Raw genomic sequence first — 7,414 nt, forward strand, 5'->3', positions numbered from 1 at the left:
TAGGGAACTTGTCGGCGCAGGCACCTGGGCCGCGAGCGCTGAGTGCGGGACGTCAGCAGCCTGCTGGCGGTGCCGCTTCCGACAAGAAACCTTGTCGCAACTAGTCGCAGCTCACTTAAGTTGTTGAGCGGACTCGAAACAAAGTAAGGGCGCAACTAGCTACGAGTTGGTTCCTCCGCGCATAGGTTTTCTATACAAAGCACGGTCGTTCGAGGAAGATAACTTAAAAATTAAAGCTAATTGCTCAAACTTTGGCAACTTAGCTTTTCTGTCGTTTGCTTTCCGGTAAGGCGAAACTTCCTTGAACGACGCCTGGTCCACACCATTATCTTCTCCTTTCCTCCCGGCAAACTTGTGGGCGAGTGAACCTTCCTTCCTTTGAGAAAGAGAAAGAAGAGAAAATAAAGATATGGAGCCTTACAGATCGTTATTGCTTACCGGGGGTAGGCGCTGCACAAAGTGTCAGATACATGCAAAAAAAAGTATAAACCATGAAATTGACAAGTTGTGCGGAGCACATGAGCTTTACTTATGCACGGGGTCTGCGCCCGGCTTTGTACAAAGGATTACATGCAACATCGGCAAGACTTGTACAAAAGGTGGTTGCCGGAACAGGTTCCGGCAACCGCGCCCTACGGGTAAAACTTAGGAAGATGTTCAATGTTCCAGGAGTTGCTCACTGGAATGCCATCTTCGGTCTCAAGGCGGACGGTGCCAGGCCTAGTGACTCGTTTCACCCGGTAAGGGCCTTCCCACTTTGGCGTCAACTTGTTGGAATTCTTGGCGGACTAAACGCGCCGAAGAACAAGGTCGCCTTCCTCGAGACTTCTGGCATTAACTTTGTGGCTATGGTAGCGGCGCAAAGCTTGCTGGTATCGAGCAGCTCGTACAGCGGCCTGAAGACGATCCTCCTCAAGGAGCAGCGCGTCATCTTGTCGCAACTACTCTTGCTCAAGCTCATCATAAGCGAGCACTCGAGATGATCCGTATACGAGTTCCGTGGGGAGAACTGCCTCTGCTCCATAGACTAGATCGAAAGGTGTCTGGCCAGTGGCTCGATTTGGCGTTGTCCTGATCGACCAAAGAACCACCGGCAGCTCCTCAATCCAGTTCTTTCCGCACCTGCGCAGCCTGTCGAAAGTCCTGGTCTTGAGTCCGCGCAGCACTTCAGCATTTGCCCTCTCCGCTTGACCGTTGCTTCTCGGATGAGCAACAGAAGTGAAGCAGACCTTGGCGCCAAGATCTTGGACGTACTGCATGAAGGTGCGGCTCGTGAATTGTGTGCCGCTGTTGGTGATGATCTAGTTAGGGATCCCGAAACGGCAAACAATCGACCTGAAGAACTTGACTGTTGACTGTGCTGTCACCTTCCTCACTGGTTCCACTTCCGGCCACTTTGTGAACTTGTCGATTGCAACGTACAAATACTCAAAGCCCCCGACAGCTCGGGGAAAGGGGCCGAGGATGTCGAGCCCCCAGACCGAAAATGGCCAGGATGAAGGGATCGTCTGGAGAGCTTGAGCTGGCTGGTGTATCTGCTTGGAATGGAACTGGCATGCTTCACACTTGGTTACTTGTACAGTTGCATCCTAGAGGGCTGTCGGCCAAAAGAAACCTTGCCGGAACGCTTTGCCGGCTAGTGCTCTTGCGCCAATGTGGTGACCACATATGCCTCCATGTATCTCTGCCAACAGCTTTTGTCTGTCTTCCCGGTGAATACACTTCAATTTTACACCGTTGAGTCTTCTTCTATACAGTATGTTGTCGACAAACTTGTACATACTTGACTGCCGGGCTACTCTTTCCGCTTCTTCTTGCTCTTCGGGAAGTTCTCCTATCTGAAGGAAATGGACAATCTGTTGTGCCCATGCTGGAGCTTGCGGCTCGGCAACCAGGACTAAAGGCACATCTGCTGCTCTGGGAACATCCGCTTCTACGGCGAGAAACTGTGGCTCAGTCGGAGCTTGATGTTCCCCGGCAAGCTTGCGGGAGCAAAACTTGTCGGGAGCGTCTGCTTCAACAGAACAAACCCTAAGGCTTGCCGGAGCAGACTGCTCCTCAGCACCCTTGGTGTTGATCTTGGGGACCTTCTTGGCGGCGGCTTCGGGGAGTTCTGCCGGAAAATAGTCACTAGAAATCAACTTCCTCTTCTTGCTCTGTCCAGTTGATGGCGTTACAGACGGTTGAGTCAGCTTGAGTAGAAAGATCCCTGGTTCCACATGTAACTTAAGTGCGGGGCACTTCGACAGGCCATCGACAATGTCGTTCTGAGCTCTTGGAACATGTTCCATCTGTAGGCCGTCAAAGTGCTCTTCTAGCATTCTCACTTCATCAACGTAAGCTTCCATCAACGGACTCTGATAATTCTTGTTCACTTGGCGGACGACAAGCTGTGAGTCACCCCTGACAATGAGCTTCTTGATCCCAAGGTCTGCCGCGATCCTGAGACCGGCAAGCAAACCTTCATACTCTGCGGTATTGTTCATTGCTTGCTCCTTGGGAAAGTGCATCTGGACTACGTACTTGAGGTGCTCTCCGGTGGGTGCAACAAGTAGCACACCCGCACCGGCGCCCTGCAGCGAGAAGGCACCATCAAAGTACATCAGCCACTCTTTGCTTGCTTCCTTGACGGGGATGCTCGTTTCTGGAATTTCTTCATCTTGTGTTGGCGTCCATTCTGCTATGAACTCCGCCAATGCTCTTCTTTGGATAGTTGAAGTGCTCTCAAACTTGAGGCCAAAGCTTGACAGTTCCAGTGCCCACTCAAAAATCCTGCTTGTTGCTTCTGGATTTTGTAGTATCCTCTTCAGCGGAAAACGAGTGACGACTGTGATCTCATGTGCCTGGAAGTAATGGCGCAGCTTTCTCGAGGCCATGAGAAGGCCAAAAAGCAATTTCTGCACAACAGAGTACCTTGACGTAGCCCCCTGCAAAAGGGAACTGACAAAGTAAACTGGGCGCTGCACCATTTTTTTATGCATCTCCTCATGCGCCTGCGCAGATCCATCTTTGTCGGGACCAGAGCTTGTCGGTGAAGTCCCTTGGTTGTCGCTGGATGCATCTACCGTGGTTGCTGGCTCATCATCTGCCTCCCTCTCCACCACTAACGCAGCACTAACCACTTGATTGGTTGCCGCTATATACAGCAGCAATTTCTCTTGTGGCTTAGGTGCGACAAGTGTTGGAGTGGAGGACAGGTACCTCTTCAAGTCCTGCAGCGCAGCCTCCGCCTCCAGAGTCCATTTCATAGGACCTGCCTATTTCAATATTTTAAAAAATGGCAGGGCATGCTCAGTAGACCTAGAGATAAACCTACTTAGAGCAGCTACGCAACCGGCAAGTCTTCGTACATCCTTGACGCGCTTTGGTGCTTCAATCTGCTCAATGGCCTTGATTTTGTCGGGATTGGCTTCAATTCCCCGCTGAGACACGAAGAACCCGAGAAGCTTGCCGGAGGGGACTCCAAACACACAGTTCTCGGGGTTAAGCTTGAGGTTGATCTTGCGCAGATTTGCAAAGGTTTCGTCTAAATCTTGAATCAGAGTCGCCTTGTCCTTGCTCTTGACCACTATGTCATCCATGTAGGCTTCCACATTTCTGTGTATTTGCGGCTCAAAAGCGTCATGGACTACCCTTGCAAATGTTGAACCAGCATTCTTTAAACCGAAAGGCATCCGTACGAAACAGTATGTGCCACATGGGGTGATGAATGCGGTCTTCTCCTCATCCTCTTCTGCCATGAAGATCTGATGGTATCCTGAGTATGCATCAAGAAATGAAAGCAAGTCACATCCGGCCGTGGAGTCAACAATCTGGTCGATGCGTGGCAAGGGAAATGGGTCTTTGGGACAAGCTTTATTGACATCGGTAAAGTCGATACAAGGGTTGGCCAACCACGTAGGATGGAGCACTCCTCTGACAAGGCCTGCTACTTCCAATTTCTTGATTTCTTCTGCGATGAATTCTTGGCGCTCCACTGCCTGCTTTCTGACTTTCTGCTTGACGGGTCGCGCATGAGGACAGACGGCAAGATGGTGCTCGATTACTTTCTTGGGAACACCGAGGATGTCAGATGGTTGCCACGCAAATAGGTCGACGTTCACCCGCAGGAAAGCAACGAGCGTGCTTTCCTATTTAGGGTCGAGAGTGGCACTGATGGTGAAGATACCACCAGTGCCGTCCTCCTTGGCGGACACCTTCTTGGTCTCTGGAGGAGCTGCCATTGCCCTCTTACACTTGCCGGTGGAGCTCGATGGTGCGTCCTCGATGGTAGCGCAGCACTCCGAAGAGGTGCGCTTGCCGGAGTGGGCATCAGAACTCTTGCCGGACTTGGTCTTTTTCTTCCCCCCGGGAGCTTCAACGGCAAGTGATTTGTGATCTGTTGCGGCTGCTGCTTCCCGGTAGATCTTGTCGGCGCAGATAAGAGCATCCTTCTTGTCGCCAGGGACAGAGATGACACTTATCGGGCCTGGCATCTTCAGCATGTTGTATGCATAGTGAGAGGCTGCCATGAATTTGGCGAGTGCTAGACGGCCGAGTATCCCATTGCAAGGCAATGGAAAGTCAGCAACGTCAAAAGTGACCCTCTCAGTCCTGAAGTTCAACTCACTGCCAAATGTCACCGGCAACGTGATCTTTCCCTTCGGCCTGCTCCTTCCCGGATTGATTCCTTGGAATGTGCCGGTCTCTTCGAGCTCGCTGTCAGGGATCTGGAGTTTCTGAAGTACCGCGGAGGAGATCAGGTTCAAGCCGGCCCCGCCGTCAACTAGCATCTTAGTGACCTTGAGGTTGCGAATAGTTGGTGAAACCAACATCGGCAAGCACCCGACCGCAGTTATGCGATCAGGGTGGTCCTCAATATCAAAGATGATAGGCGTGCTGGACCATTTCAGAGGCTTGCGTGACTCGATGGGTGGTTCTGCCGCATTGACTTCCCGCACCCACTGCTTGAGCTGGCGGTGTGAAGTATGCAGAGAAGCACCGCCGTCAACGCACAGGACCTCTGTGGCTTTTTGGAACTCCTGCTCATCGGCCTCGTCATCATCCATATCTTCATCGTCGTTGTCATCTTCATCCTTGTCGCGGCCGCGGGGAGGTCTGTCTCCTTGCCGCTGCTTGGCCTTGCCGCGGCGTCCTCCTCGGCCGGGGCGTTTCTTGCCGGCTCCTTCAGCACCTTCCTGGGCCTTCTCCTTGTCGCGTCGCTCGTATTCAGGTTTTCACTGCTCGACAAGCTGCTCGACCTTCTTGCAGCTCTAGAGGTCATGGCCCTTGGTGCGGTGGATCTTGCAGTACTGCTTGTTGGTGCCGTCCTGCTTGTCGGCAACCGCCACAGCCTGGTAGTTGGTGCCTGCGGCAATCTCCATGCCGGAGCTACCAGCTTTGGCTTTCTTGGCGCCACTTCCATTGCCGGACTGCTCAACAACTTGCACATCTTTGCCTTTCTTTTTCATGTTGTTCCGCCGCCGGTTTTTCTTTGCCGGGGCAGCATCCTCACTATCGGATCCTCTTTCTTCTGTATTCTCTCCGGGGAGTTTCCTCCCTTCCTCAGCACATGCACACTTGTCGGCCAGGGCATATAGCTCATTGACGTCTCTGATCTTGCACATCACCATCTCTTCCCGCATCCTGCGGTTTCGCACGTTCTGATGGAATGCGCTGATTACCGCGGCAGGGTGGACATCTGGGATGTTGTGCTGTACGCGGCTGAATCTCTGAATGTACTTGCGCAGGGGCTCTCCTTCCTTTTGGGCGAGCAGATGAAGGTCGCTCTCTTGGCCATGAGCCTTGTGGACGCCTGTAAAGGCGCCGACAAACTGATGGCATAGGTCTGCCCAGGAGGATATGGAGTTGTCCGGCAAGTGCATGAGCCAGGATCTGACATTGGGCTTGAGCACCAGCGGGAAGTAGTTGGCCAGGATCTTGTTGTCCCGCCCCCCAGGAACTCCGACGGATGCGACTTGCCGTCATACTTCTCTGGTACGTCTGGCTTGAAGTTCTTCTTGCTGGGCCACTGGACTTGCCGCAGCTCACGAGTGAACGCAGGGCAACCTACCGTGTATGGCAAGTCGCCTGGTTCCCCTGGCGCATGCATGTCGACAGAGGGCCCAGCGCGCTGGTCGGATTGACACCGCGCTTCTCTTCGTCGCTCGATGTGAGTATGAGCGTCTTCTTGCTGTCGTTCGTGAAGAACTTGGCGTTGATCGCGATTAGATCGTGGATCCGATGATGCGATGGAGTCGCTGTCGAGGTGGATCCAGCGAGTCGGCGATCTTGGCCTTCGGGATGGGGAGTGCATGGTGGTTGCACCCCCACCAGTTTTGTCACCATCGGCTCGCGCCTGGCAATCCTGCCGCGGCAGCGATGTACTCGGCTGCCGCGGAGTGTCGCCGTTGGCGAAGCCAATGAGACTCTGAATGGTGGCCCTCCATTCGTCGATCTTGTCTGTTGTTGGAGGGTAATCCAGGAGCAGTTGAGCTTGCGCCAAAGCTTCTGCTGGAGTGGTGGGCGGCAGTGGCGAACGGCGCGAGGAGCGGGATATGCTCGGACTTCTAACTATGTTAGAAGGAGCAGTATCCCGTCCAGGCGACCGTGTCTCGCTCGTGCCAGCATGTTGGCGTGCATGCTGGTCTTGGGCACCCTGAGATCCACCAGCTCGATCTTGGTCCAACAAACGTATGGCACTGCGAATAGCATGACGCTGTCGGTCCTGCGGCTCTTGAGCTGGGCGCGGTGCATGTACGGACGCCGAGGTCTGCGCAGCCTTGTCCTTGGACCTGGCAGCACCGTGGGCTCCCTCGTCGATGCCCGTTCTTCCGCCGGCGTCTACCCCACCACCCGTTTGCTCTGGTGGTGGTGGGATCGACGTGGACAGAACAGCTGCCTCCGAAGCCTTCTTCTTCGGTGGCATGTCGATGAAGAAGATGAAGATCTGGCTCGTGTGAACACCGGATCAGGTTCACACAACCTCAACGCCCCCTACCTGGCGCGCCAAAGATGTCGGGGAAACTGATCCACGAGATGTCGGGGAAACTGATCCACGAACACCTATGGGACCGGCGGACCGAGCCCCTTTCGGTTCGGCGGGGGGCAGAGATCGCACGAAGAGCGGATCGAGGCGAAGCACACGAGCAGTTTACCCAGCTTCGGAGCTCTTCGGAGAGATAACACTCCTACTGCTGCATGTCTGAGTGTATTGAGTTCTTGCTCGGGAGCGTTGAGTGCTACAGTACACACGAGCTGCTAATGAGACCGAGCGTGAGTGTTTTCTGCCCTCGAACCTCCTTCTACGTTGCGCATGGGCCTCCTTTTATATGCTCAAGGGGTTACCGACAGGTGGCAACATAGACAAGGGTAAAAATGGAAAAGGAATTGCGGTTGGTATAGCTACCTGTACAGTGTATCCTACCTAACCCTG

This window comes from Triticum dicoccoides, chromosome 4A, assembly GCF_002162155.2.
Source record: "Triticum dicoccoides isolate Atlit2015 ecotype Zavitan chromosome 4A, WEW_v2.0, whole genome shotgun sequence".
NCBI classification, from domain to species: Eukaryota; Viridiplantae; Streptophyta; class Magnoliopsida; order Poales; family Poaceae; genus Triticum; species Triticum dicoccoides.